Below are 13,233 nucleotides of genomic sequence, written 5' to 3'. Positions count from 1 at the left end.
GCAGGCCATCGGACTTCCTTGAATGAACTCCTGCTCCAAGTCTGGGCACCATAAAAAAAAGAGACTTGAGCATCAACACAACAAGTGGCATTTGAAGGCTCCAGGACTGTTCAATGGAACCTGTTCATAATTATCACAGCTACAGTGACAGCCCATTTGCAGTGAAGGCCTAGCGTGCCCGGAAATGTGCCAATCCCAATTCTGAACATGGCCAACTCTCCTTTGAGTGCAAAGTTCCCTGAACTGCAGTTGGGTTCCGTGTACATCAGCATTTTCCCAGGAACGTTACCAAGGTCAGTGTCTGAGTTGATATGAAAGTCTAAATATTGTACAGTACCAGTTGGTTTCATAAGAGAGAGCCATAAAGGAGCACAACATTCATATCCATAAAGGGGTTTAAAGACAAAATTCATATCTAAACAAGTGTTTTTGCACCCGAAAAGGGGAACTGAAATGATCTGCACCTTAAAAAGTTCACACATTCACAGAAGAGCATGTTTGCAAACAGGGCTTCACAAACTCATCACTTCTCTAATATGTACCCAGTTAGTTTCACCTGTTTCCATGGGCTCCCCTTCCAATTCCACAACCTGCTTGCACATCCTGTTTCACTATGAACAGCAGCTTCTGCCCTGGAGCAAATTTACCTTCACTTCTCCCTCGTCAGGATTAGTTTTAACAAGGGATCAGATTGGGGGGGGGAGGGAGAAGGACATAAGAACATAAGAACGGCCGTACTGGGTCAGACCAAAGGTCCATCTAGCCCAGTATCCTGTCTACCGACAGTGGCCAACACCAGGTGCCCCAGAGGGAGTGAACCTAACAGGTAATGATCAAGTGATCTCTCTCTCCTGCCATCCATCTCCACCCTCTGACAAACAGAGGCTAGGGACACCATTCCTTACCCATCCTGGCTAATAGCCATTAACGGACTTAACCTCCATGAGGTGTGAAGTAAGTGGTATTACCCCCTTTCCACCCAGATCATGAGACGCCACTGTGCACATCTTTCTAGTTTCATCACCGATCTTCTTCTTTAAATGCTTTGACATCACAAAAATAGTTCACCATGAAATGAATGTCCGTCGTCTCCAGAACATCCGTCGCCATGGTGGGGGAGAGTGATCCCTAGAGCACAGTAACACAAGGCTGAGGGTCTGTCGATACAAGGGTAAGTCAACATGTGCTGAGATCCAACAGAGGGGGAGTTTCTGCAGGCCGGGGTGAAAGAGTAGAGACACTCCCAAGTTTCGATGGTGAGAAGGAGCGGGGATGGGGATGTAGGGGTGGGTGGAGGGACCCCTAGAGGAGTCTAAGTAAAGGCACTCAAGGGGGACAATCCACAGAGAACTGGTAGAGAGGGAAAGAGGGACAACTGACCCTCTGAGGTGAAGGGAAGAATCAAAACAATGCACACACCAGTGAAGGAACCTTTAAGAAGGCTCCAGATTTTAGGAACATCACCTGTGAGAGAAGATGGGGTGAGGGGCATCTGAAGCAAATATACTAATGTCTTTCATTTCAACATCACCCCCAAAGGATCACTTAGAAAAGCACATTTGAAAAATACATCTCTGATTTCCCCCACCCTGGCTTTTCCAACATTTCTGAAAGGAGCCAACTGGCAGCCCTGGAGATGGAAATTTTCTATTCAATATCTTCATAAATGATTTGGATAATGGCATAGAGAGTATGCTTACAAAGTCTGTAGACAGTACCAAGCTGGGCGGGGTTGCAAGTGCTTTGGAGGACAGGATTAGAATTCAAAACAATCTGGACAAACTGGAGAAATGGTCTGAAGTAAATAGGATGAAATTCAATAAGAACAAATGCAAAGAACTCCACTTAGGAAGGAATAATCAATTGCACACATACAAATTGAGAAATGACTGCCTAGGAAGGAGTACAGCAAAAAAGATCCAGATATTGTAGTGGATCACAAACTAAATACGAGTCAACAGTATTGCACAAAAACCTGAACATCATTCTGGGCTGTATTAGCATGACTGTTGTAAGCAAGACACAAGAAGTAATTCTTCCGCTCTGCTCAGTACTCAGAAGGACTCAGCTGGAGTACTGTTCCAGTTCTGGGCGCTGCACTTCGGGAAAGACGTGGACAAAAAGGAGAAAGTCCAGAGGAGAGCAACAAAACTGATTAAAGTTCTAGAAAACATGACCTATGAGGAAAGACTGGAAAAAATGGTTTAATCTGGAAAAGAGAAGGCAGTGGGACATGATAACAATCATCACCTACGTAAAAGTGTATAAAGAGGAGGGTGATAAATTGTTCTCCTTAACCACCAAGGATAGGACAAGAAGCAATGGGCTTAAATTGCAGCAAGGGCAGTTTAGGTTGAGCATTAGAAAAAACTTCCTGTCAGGATAGTTAAGCCCTGGAACAATTACCTAAGGAGGTTGTGGAATCTCTGTCATTGGAAGTTTTTAAGAGCAGGTTGGACAAACACCTGTCAGGGATGGTCTAGATAATACTTGGTCCTGCCTCAGTGCAGGGGACTGGACTAGGTGACCTATTGGGCCCTGTCCAGTCCTACATTTCTATGATTCTATGAGCAGCTGGCTTTCATCACGTAAACTGGGCAAATCTCCTGTTTTCACCCGTTGGGTTTTTTCCATTAGAACATTTTTATATTGGTGCGGGTGGGGTGGGGTGTAATTTTGCACTCTTCTCCCATGTGTGTGTAATTTTGCACCCTTCTTCCATGCATTTCCATCACTGGTAAATTATGACAAAAATGGCTATTTTTTTTTTTAATAATAAAAACACCTGTGGAAAATGTGAGATCCTGTCTCTTCCTCCCGCCCCCCTGCAGGAAGCCTTTTTTGTGTAGGGACATCTGCATGTGCACACCTCAGTTAAATATTTCCTGGAAATGGACCATTTCCAATTTCATCATAGAATGCGAGAAGAAAGCAAGTGGTCAGTAATGTTGCAGTCCACACACTGCCCTCTGCCAGTGCATGTCAGCTCTACTCTAGAACCACCTAGGACCAAGGGGGAAAATCTGCCTGACTTGCCCATTCAGTCCCTACCCCCTCATTTTCTTAGACTGCCAGCAAAGACAACAAATTGGTGCAAAAGATAGCAGCACTTCTATGACGTAGACACTGGTCCTCCGGGAACTGAACTGAGAACCAGCTAGCACTGCGTAGCCTCCTTCCCCACAAGCATCACACCCACTTTAAAGAGAGCTTCACAAGGATCCTAATGAGAAATGAATGATTAATCTTTTCAAAGTGTCTCAGGCACTGTTGAGGCAGGAACAGGCTGGCAAGCTGTCTAGGAGGTGAGTCCACCCCTTCCTCAAGCAACTAACAGGTTTGGTTCTGCCTCCAGCCACAGCACAGAGGCTGACACCAGTGTAACTGACGTGTGCACCTCAGTGCACAAGTGTTTTTCAGTGGCTCTCGTGGTTCTCCTTAATAGCAAGGGAAAGAATTTTGTTGAGGCTGGAGAAGGGGTTGGAACAGGGAAAAAACTGCCAAGAGATTTAACCAAGCCATCCTAGCAGACATTAAAAGATTTTGCTGTCATTTTGCTCAGAAGAGGAACAAAACTCAAGTTAGTTCTATAATCTCTTCTCCACTACGTGTGTAAATTGGTTGAGCTTTTACATAACAGAAAAAGAAGCCGTGACCAATTTTCAGGCTTTCCAATTTACCATTTTTATTTTTTTTTTTAAACTCTCCTAAAAACATTTTCCCTTTTTGTTTTTCTAAATAAAAATAATGTATAACACTAACTCAGTAATAAATATGCGGTGAACCTGTCCTTAAGTGAAAGCTTTTGATAACAAATTGCCTGTGCTAACTGCTATTTTACTGTTGAATTTTTTATTGTTGCTTAAGCAGTGCAATTATGCTAATAAGCCTGAGAGGATGGCACACTAAAGTATTGAATGTGACAGACAGAATACTCAATAAAATGTTCATCTTACCTGAAAATTGGAATCAAAGAGCCTTACTAGTATTTATGGACATGGCATCTTAAACATGGTTCTGAAGAGGAATTATCTATTCGTGCAATAGATGGGGGTCTTTTAACCCTGCCATTTTCCCATGCCTTCCCGGTATTTAATTCAAAGTGACCATCACCCCCTGCTGCTAACGTTAATTCTCTCGTTCTAAAAAAAGCGAAGCTTGCTGGCCGTCTGGGCCACGTAACATAGCCAGGCACTAGAAGCTTTTCCCTCTACACACCATAAGCAGCAAGACTGTCCAAGTAGATCTACCTTTGACAACCACCTCACCTGTGAAGAATGCTGTGTGACTAAACTCAGCGCTAAGGTCATGTTCTGCAATAATGCACCCGAGTGCTTTGACATCCTACTTTCCTCAGACGTCAGTTTCAGGCGAAAGGCAAGCAGGTCCGTCAAAGGGTAATTAAATTACCGGTTACAATGCTTGGAGCCCCCCCACACACACACGCACACACCCCACCCGGGGATCTGGCCCTCAGTTATTAAAACAAAAGGAATTTTAAACCTCTGATTTTCTTTTTTTTTAAAAACTTCTGTGTTTTTTTTTCCACTCAGTTCCAACAAGGAGGAACCTGTCATTTTAGGTAAAGGAAGGAAGGTTTCCAGATTCTGGAGAACTGGGTTCTAAGACTTGCTGTATGACCTTGGAAAAATCACTTCACCTCTTTGTACTGCTGCTTCAACTCCCACCTTTTGTCTGTCTTGTCTAGTTAGACCAGTGGTTCTCAAACTTCTGTGCTGGTGACCCCTTTCACATAGCAAACCTCTGAGTGTGACCCCCCTTATAAATTAAAAGCACTTTTTTTATATATTTAGCACCAATATAAATGCTGGGTGCAAAGTAGGGTTTGGGGTGGAGGCTGACAGATTGCAACCCCCCATGTAATAACCTCGCAACCTCCTGTGGGGTCCTGACCCCCAGCTTGAGAACCCCTGACTTAGACTGTCAGCTCTTCAGGGAATGAACAGTCTCCTTATTATGCATCTGTACAGTACCTAGCACAAAAGGACCCGGACCTTGGTTAGGGTCTCTGGGCACTGCGCTTGACCTTTGCCAAGCGACACTCCCAACTTGTCCACCGCCTTCCTGTATGACAAGTCACTGAGCTGCTCCGTAACTCAGTTTCCTAAGCTGTAAAATGGGGATAACTGCACCTCCCCACCTCCCAGGGGTGTTGGGAGGATAAATACATTATCTACTGAGCCACCTCACAAACACAAGCCAGTTCCCGTCCAATATGTAGCGTATGAGGTTGCAAACACTGCAGATGAGTGGTTAAACCCACCCCAAAAGAATTGTTTTAACTGAATATTAGAAATAATTATTTAAAAATTCTATTAAAGGGTGTGGGTTTTTTTTAACCCCAAATTATACATTTTTGACCTCCACTACCTGATATTTTCCCTTAAAAATCCCCCACTGGCTTGCGACTTCTGTGCTTTTGAAGGCTTTGGCAGCATTCATGGAACCACAGAAACTGGGCTCCTATGCCATTAACTTCTCTCACTGGTAACCCAAAACTGACCTTGACCTCTGCATACTCCCTTTGTGGAAATGGTCAGGATGGAGCCATCTAGGAACTGTTTCTATGAACATTAAGAATGGGGAAAACCCAACCAACCGCCCATCTGTGCTCGGGATTCCCAAAGTGCTCACAGAACATTCATACCAAGCTAGCTACACAGTGCTCGTCAAAACAGACCAGAATCTGGTAGGGCTTTGTTAAGCAACAAATATAAATTGTGTTCACGGGCACTCAGAATGAGACTTCTGTTCTTAAGCGTGTGAAAGGAAATAGGTTTTCTTTGCAGGGTACAGAGATTAGAAGAATCCTCAGATATCTTCCTTTGTGGGCGTAGCCGAAATAGAATGGGGAAAAAATACACATTTTCAGTTGCAAAATCATTCACACAGTACTACAAAACTGACACCAACGAGGGTGCATTAAAGCTGGAACGAAGGACTTCTGGGTTATATTCACAGCTCCGCTACTGCTTTGCTGTGCCTCCAAAGTCCGGTTCACAGGACTCACCTGTCTCTCACGATATATACTAAGCACTCATGAGATCCTCAAGTGGAAGTCACAATGCACATCTAATGAATCATCATCATGGGTTTTACCATCCCTTTAAACGCTAGAGAGGAGATCTGGACGAGAGTTCAACATCGTTTTCTTTCACCCAATAATATTAGAACATTAACATCCGTCCTGGCAGGCAGATCTACGGAGCAGCCTTTGTAAATAATCTGACCCTGACCCAGCCCGAAAGGCCAGAGTCATTCAAAGAAAAAGGTTGGAAATCTAGCTGTATCACTGATGTGGCACCTCAGCTTAATAATAGTCCTTGCAATGTGGGGAATGACAAAATCTTAGATTTAATTGATTGTTCAAGATCAAAAAGATCAAGGGGTCACACTGTAGATTGTGTCCTTTCGTTTACATATTTTGCTTTGAAGATCTACGCAGAGAGTTGCTGGAGCTTTTGAGATCCCGTGAAAGAACAAACGCATGCCAAGGTGACTCTGAGAATAAGTCCCCTTGACAATTCCTGTCTCTCTAGAGCGGATGACAGATGCTTTTCCAAGCTCCTACCCTATTACTATGAAATATCATAGTGGGATGCCAGCTTCCCTATGGAAAGCACACATTAAGAGCATCCAACCTGTCTCCTGGCCAATGCAGAGAACATTTTCTAGGGTCTTGCCCATTTTAGTTTTATAAGTCCCAAGCGATGGGGCTTCTTCCATCATGTGTATTTCTCTGATATTTAACCACCTGAGGAAGATGAAATATAAGACGATCTCCACCCTCTCTTGTTATGATCTCTCAGTATAAGTGGCAGGACCACTCAAATTTCTCCCACGCTTTCCTGGGTGACTCATGACTCACTGTGGGAACAAGTGAGAGGTAACAGAATTTAACAGCCACCTGGGGGACAAACCTCAAAACCGATCTCTCGGACACATCTTTCCGATAAAAGGTATGCACACACAAAAAGCCTGCTTTGCCCGCTCTCAGAACAGGGCAAAGGAAAACAAGGAAGAATGAGACCGGAAGGACAAGAAGAGAAAAATGAAGTTCTAACCCATCTCGCCTGACTCTAGAGATGCGAAGGGAATAAGCAGGACTTGGTGTCGATCGTTCACCTGCATTATTTACATCTGGTAAAAGTGCTCAGATAATCCAGTGTCTGGAGTAGTTTGCATTCAAGTCTGGACGATTGTGCTCCCATGCCACAGTACACAAATGAGACTGACAGAAATAGGGACATGCAGATCTGCGTAGTGCATCACAAAAGATAACCAAACTCCAAGTCAGGGTCAGTACTGTTTCTTTTTTATCCATTAACTCCTGCTTTTATCACATTATTATATTGTACATGAATGACTGAGGGTTGTGTTAATTATCCATGGGCTTATAGTCCTCTAGCAGGAAGTGCTTGTTCAGGTAACAGGAACATTAAGGACAGCAGAGCTATTGTTAGGTCGAAGTCACTCAGCAGACAAGGCAGACCTGTCAATCTAGGTATTCATTTAGCAACGTCTTTCTAATTACATGTGTCATGCCCTTCAAATCCTAATCCTGCAGGACAAGCTTACAAAACGATCACAGAAATGTACTAGCCCAGGCACAAAATCCACTTGCCCTCCCTTTGCCATGCTAATGGCTTTTTTTTACTTACCCCAGGCAAGCGAGAGATTAGGGTATTGCAAGTCTGCTTTAGAAGAAGGAGTTCACATCCAATAGGTCGTACATTCACACTCCTCTGAATTTCTGTAACAAGAAAAGAAAAATAAAGTTGTTCCGTTAGCATGGCAGAGAGGGGGATCACACAGGGAAACAGCATCCATCCTCCACTGTTTGTGCCTTCTTCTACCCATAACATCAATCATTAGTAACATTCAAATAGACTGTTGAAAGCAGGAGCAAAGAATGGCAGAGAAGGGCAATCTTGGGATTTAGCCGTACAATCCTCACCAATGTTGATGGGCGTTATGCTGAAAAATCCCTCTGCAAGGAGCTAAAGCTGTGCCCTTGTACTTGGCTGCCTGAATGTGCGAAAAGCTTTTGTCTGGTCTTGGGCAAAACCCAATTCACATCAGTAGAATTATGGGTCCTACCTCTAAAGCGCTATCCGCCATGACAAAGGGCTTGACTTGTCTTGATGTATTGTGACAACATGCCACACACATCAGCTCACAGCATGACATCATCAGCTGCACTGATCCTGAAGATATTGGGTGATGTTTTTAATGTCCTCCGAGCCCACACTTACAAATTTGTGGGACGCACCCAGTAAAACCCGGGGCCGAAACTCAGGGTGGATGGAACCTTGAATTATTTCTGTGTCCACAAATTGATATCTACCTCCAGCTCTGCAGGACTGCCTAATAAAATGGAATCTCCCTTCCAAACCAAAGGGCTTCCTTTCAGTAAGGATTTAAACAAAAGCAAACAAAAAAAAGACTTGTGAAAAAAGAGGCAGGAAAGAGGTCGGTAGAACTCTACGGCACCAATATCCCAAAGCCTGTCTGTCAGGGAGGATTGATAGTGCATTTGTCTTAGCTCCCCTGAAAGCTGCCAAACAAAAAGCAGTGGACAGAGACAGACAAGTCTACCAGGAGAGCATCTCTTGTTGAATAATACCCCTACACACTCACATACTCCTAGGCCTCTACAGAGCAGAGGCTGCCAACAATACCAAACTGCACAGTGGCTTTGCAGCAGAGATACCTGTCCACGAGGGGTCAGACCTGAGACCCACCCAACTCGTGAATTAAATATACAAAGCAACATCTGCAAGGGTTAAAAGGCCAACGCACCAACCCAGTCCTGTGTCTCCTCCCTCTGCCTGCCCCTTTCCCCCTTGTGCCTCGTCTCTCACCAAGTTTTCATTGAAGCTGATTGTTCTTTTTCAATTTCTCTTCCCTCCTTGGGTCTTTTTTCCTTTCCTGGATCATTTTTCTCTTGCTGATGCCAACACTTTAGTAGTGGGATCAACTGCTGTCAGCACAGGAAAGTAACATGGCCCCATTTGGCACAGCTATGAAAATAGAAATGTTTTTCCAGTGCTGGCGGTAGAAGATTAACAGCTGCCACAATACTGCCCCTAGAGAAATAACAAGGCCTAACTCTTGCTTCCCTAGAACTCACAGCGCTTTACACGCAGGAGGTCAGTTTCATTATCCCCATTTTACAGATGGGGAAACTGAGGCACCAAGAGGGGCTGTTTCTTGGCCAAAGTCACCCAGCAGGCCAGTGGCAGAGGTGGGAACAGAATCCAGGTCTCATGAGTCCCATACTCTATGCACTAGGCCACTCCCAGCGTATGGTAGCTATAGGTGGCATAGACTAACAACTTCCATCGATGTGGTGGCTTTCATCCTCAGAGATCCCAAAATGCTTCACACACCATAGGCCTGTGCCTAACTTCAAGCATGCATGCAGCGCTGTTGACAGGACCAGTCCCGCCAAGGCTGAGCATCTTAGCTCCTACCTACATCAATAGAAGTTGAGAGTGCATGGGAACTCATATATGCATGTAGGAATCACTTCAAGCTACCACAGGAATGCAACTACATGCATGGAATATAACAGCAACTCTTTATTACCACAAAGCAGCATTGACCAACAGGGAAACTCTGGAAGCCAAGAAGGAAACTGAGCGCAACTGAAACCGGCAAAGGAATTAAATTAAGTCGAATGTGGTCACCAAAACTGGAATTTGGCCTGGACACTAGGTTGATTTAGGAAAATTAAAAGAGGCATTTAAAAGTTAGAGAGAGTTCTTCCTCCGGCAATTCTTGGTGAGGCAATCACTGAAGCCTTCAAGCTCCATGAGACAGTCTGGAAGTGAAAAAGGAGGCATAAACTTAAAAGGCATCAGACGTGATGAGCTGTCGGCTTTGTTCTTCACAGTGGTGCTTGCTGCACTTGTACATTAGAAGCCTTTTATGTCTGTGGTGAAAAGTGGCCTTATTTCCTTTGATACTTTGGGGAAGCAGCATTTTAGTTTATAAATGTCACGCTGCAAGAAGTTACAAAACAGCAACAGAGGAACCAATACGTGCCCCAGTAAAACCAGATCCAGCTGTCAGTCCATTTATCACATTGCCTGGCGGTCCTATTGCGAGACAGGGGAACAAAAACACTGAGACACAGCATTGTTTAACCAATTATTTGCGGATGTATTTAGGGCTGGTAAATGGATAGCGATTTGGTCATTCATCTGGGTCGGGTAGGGAAGGGCGTCCGTAGGGTCCCCGCCACATTGGCTGCAGAAGTGGACAGGTGAGTAGTGAACAAGGCAGGGGATTACAGGAAGAGAAAGGATGGTCTTCTGGTTAAGGCAACTGAATGTCACCCTGGAGAATTCTATCCCTGCAGGTGCCACAGAGCTCCTAGGCGAGAGGCTGGCCAAGTGACTTAAAACAAACTTTTTTTCACATGTGGCCACTGTGTACTCCTCATTTTCTGGGCACCTGGCTTGAAACACCTGGAGCAAATTATCCAGAAGTGCTGAGCGCTCGCAACTGCAACTGAAGTTGATTGGAGCTGTGCTTTGAACACAAAGTGCTATACAAATGATACCGTCTGTGAAAAATCAGGCCCCAGATGTCTCAGACTGAGCACCCAAAATTAGTGGAGACTTTTGCCAATTTCTCATCTGAAAAATGGAGATAATACCACTGCCTAGCCATTGCAAAGGTACATTCATTCATGTTTGTGATGTATTCAGCTATTCTGGTGACAGCAGCATAGGAAAAAAGTTAATTTTGCATTCAGTGCAGGGTTCAGATGATATGCGTTAAATAAAGCCATACATTGAGCAATGAGGATAAAAAGAAATGTTAAGTAACTACCCATTCAATGAGCACCATACATTCTGGGCACTCAATGAGTCCACGTCCTGTGGAAAAAATAGTTTGCAATCATGTAGTCAGAGACTGTATCATAATAAGAGCTGTGCAAATAACTGATGTTTTGGTTTGCCGGCAGCTCTGAAAAACAAAACAAAATAAATATAATAAAAATGTGACTCAATCCAAGCCAAAACCAAAGCATGAACTTGAACTCGGACCTCCCTCCCCTGCTCCTCCATCCAGGTGAGTGCCCCAACCACTAAGCTATGGGGTATTCTGAGGGGATCTCTATCTTTTCTGCCGAATCGGTTCCATTTTGTATAAAAGACCTGAATAGTCAGAGAAAGGGTAAGAATGACTCTAGAGACTGGCGGTTATAGATCCACAATACCAAGCCACTGCCACTTGAGCTAGTGGGGTAAGTGGTACCGGTAGTAGGCTGTCAACGTGGAACAGCCAGTAGAGGACGACGACAGTGGGTTTCACAGCTATTTGCTGGAAGCAGAAGAATGTGGAGACTCAGGAATCTTGGGTTCAATCCCAAGTTCAGGCGGGGCCTTTGTTGTAGAAGTTATAAACCCTTATTACATGCACCCTCTTCCAGGCTGTCCTTGCCCCTCACCCCTCTGCATTCCAGCCAGGCAGCTACCTCCTTCTCCACGTTGGTTAGGAACCAGTTGTGAAGGCATCGAGAGCACAGAAGAGAGCCTCACCAGCTTTCAGTTCCAGTGCCTATTGCACCAACAGCCAGGAGAAGCAACTGCAGAACAAGTCCTTCTCAGCCCCAGGGGGGAGCATGCTCAGAACACACAGAATGTTTGGAGAGTTTAGCTGCCGAAGTCTAACAAGTCTCCACTGGGCACATCAAAGATTTTTCAGGAACTTGTAACTTGGCCAAAATTGGGCGAATTTTACCCAGAAAAGCAAAAAATAAATCTCTGATACCAGGACGACCTCCCTGCTGAATTTCCAAGTCCCTATCCCACAAAGTAGAGATACCAGAGCTTCTCAACAAAATAGTTGAGAATTTTTTTTAACGTGGACAAAACAATGTCTTTTTCCCAAATCTCATCTTCAGAAAGTGTTGAACCATTTTAACTGAAACTGAAACCCAGGGTTGTGAGTTCAGTCCCTGAGGGGGCCACTTGGGGATCTAGGGCAAAATCCGTACTTGGTCCTGCTAGTGAAGGCAGGGGGCTGGACTTGATGACCTTTCAAGGTCCCTTCCAGTTCTAGGAGATAGGACATCTCCATTTAAGAGGTGAGAGAAAACCAGCCTGAAGCAGAGATCTGGCATGAAAAAAATTGAAATCAAATGGTGGAAGTTTGACAAACTTATAAGTAACTGAAAATAGAGTCCTAAAATGGAAAGTGTTCAGCAATCTTAACTATGAGTGTAGTTACTAGTTCTGTCTATAGCATACTCTGATGTCTATTATATAGCATGGTAAAACAGCTGCTGTGTTTAAACTGCACTTAACACTAACACATATCCAATCTCTGCAGTGCAATACCCTTGTTGTTAACAGCACACAGACCATTACACAGTAGTTTGGGGCAGGAAATAAATAATTTTGCACCCAGTTGAACCTGTATGGGGTACTTTAGGTAAGCACATCATTACTCATGTGAAGTGAAATTTGGCTAGGACCCCAAGCATAACCACCTTCACTTGTGAAAAGCTATGGGATATTTAATGACAGCAATTATCGGGGTGGTTTTTTAACTAGTCCTCTGAAAAGCTGCACCGCCAACACCACACCCACCCACCCCACTGTCTCTTTTGGACACGTCTCTCTGAGTTAGTATAGAAACAGCACCATTTGCGGAGTCATCATTCCCAAGAACATCTCCCGCAGCTTCGGACTCTCAGACTCCAACATCCAATTACTGGCCAGGCTTATCCTTGCTTAACTTAGGAACACAGAAGAGCAGAGAATGGCCAAGGCCGCATGGCTGAAGACCAAAGCGTAGCACACGATACAACAGTCACACGCTGTTAAATTGGTGAGGGGTCAGAGAAGAGCGACGAGAATGATTAAAGGATTAGAAAACTTGTCTTATCGTTAGAGCCTCAAGGAGCTCAATCTATTTAACTTAACACAGAGAAGGTTAAGGGGTGACTTGATTACAGTCTATAAGCACCTACACGGGGAACAAATATTTAATAACGGGCTCTTCAGTCTAGCAGAGAAAGGTCTAACATGATCCAACGGCTGGAAGTTGAAACTAGACAAATTCAGACTGGAAATAAGGTGTAAATTTTTAACGATGAGAGTAACTAATCCTTGGAACAATTTACCAAGAATTCTCCATCACTGACCATTTTTAAATCAAGAGCAGATGGTTTTTTTTTCTAAAAGATCTGCT

General features: G+C 44.2%; 1 protein-coding gene across 12 annotated transcripts in view; it reads right to left on the bottom strand.

Moving 5' to 3' along the window:
- LPP (LIM domain containing preferred translocation partner in lipoma) overlaps positions 1-13,233 on the bottom strand; it is a 433,528-nt gene that overhangs the window by 329,567 nt on the left and 90,728 nt on the right. For 10 of the 12 annotated variants that reach the window (XM_054039565.1, XM_054039572.1, XM_054039570.1 and 7 more), the window contains one exon: positions 7,683-7,774. The exons of the other annotated variants lie outside the window; for them this stretch is intronic. The gene's annotated coding sequence lies outside the window, so the exon portion shown is untranslated. The remainder of the gene's footprint in view (positions 1-7,682; positions 7,775-13,233) is intronic. 12 annotated transcript variants of the gene reach the window in all.

The sequence above is a fragment of the Malaclemys terrapin genome, chromosome 9 (assembly GCF_027887155.1).
Source record: "Malaclemys terrapin pileata isolate rMalTer1 chromosome 9, rMalTer1.hap1, whole genome shotgun sequence".
NCBI lineage: Eukaryota > Metazoa > Chordata > Testudines > Emydidae > Malaclemys > Malaclemys terrapin.
This window is presented reverse-complemented; position numbering and strand designations above follow the sequence as displayed.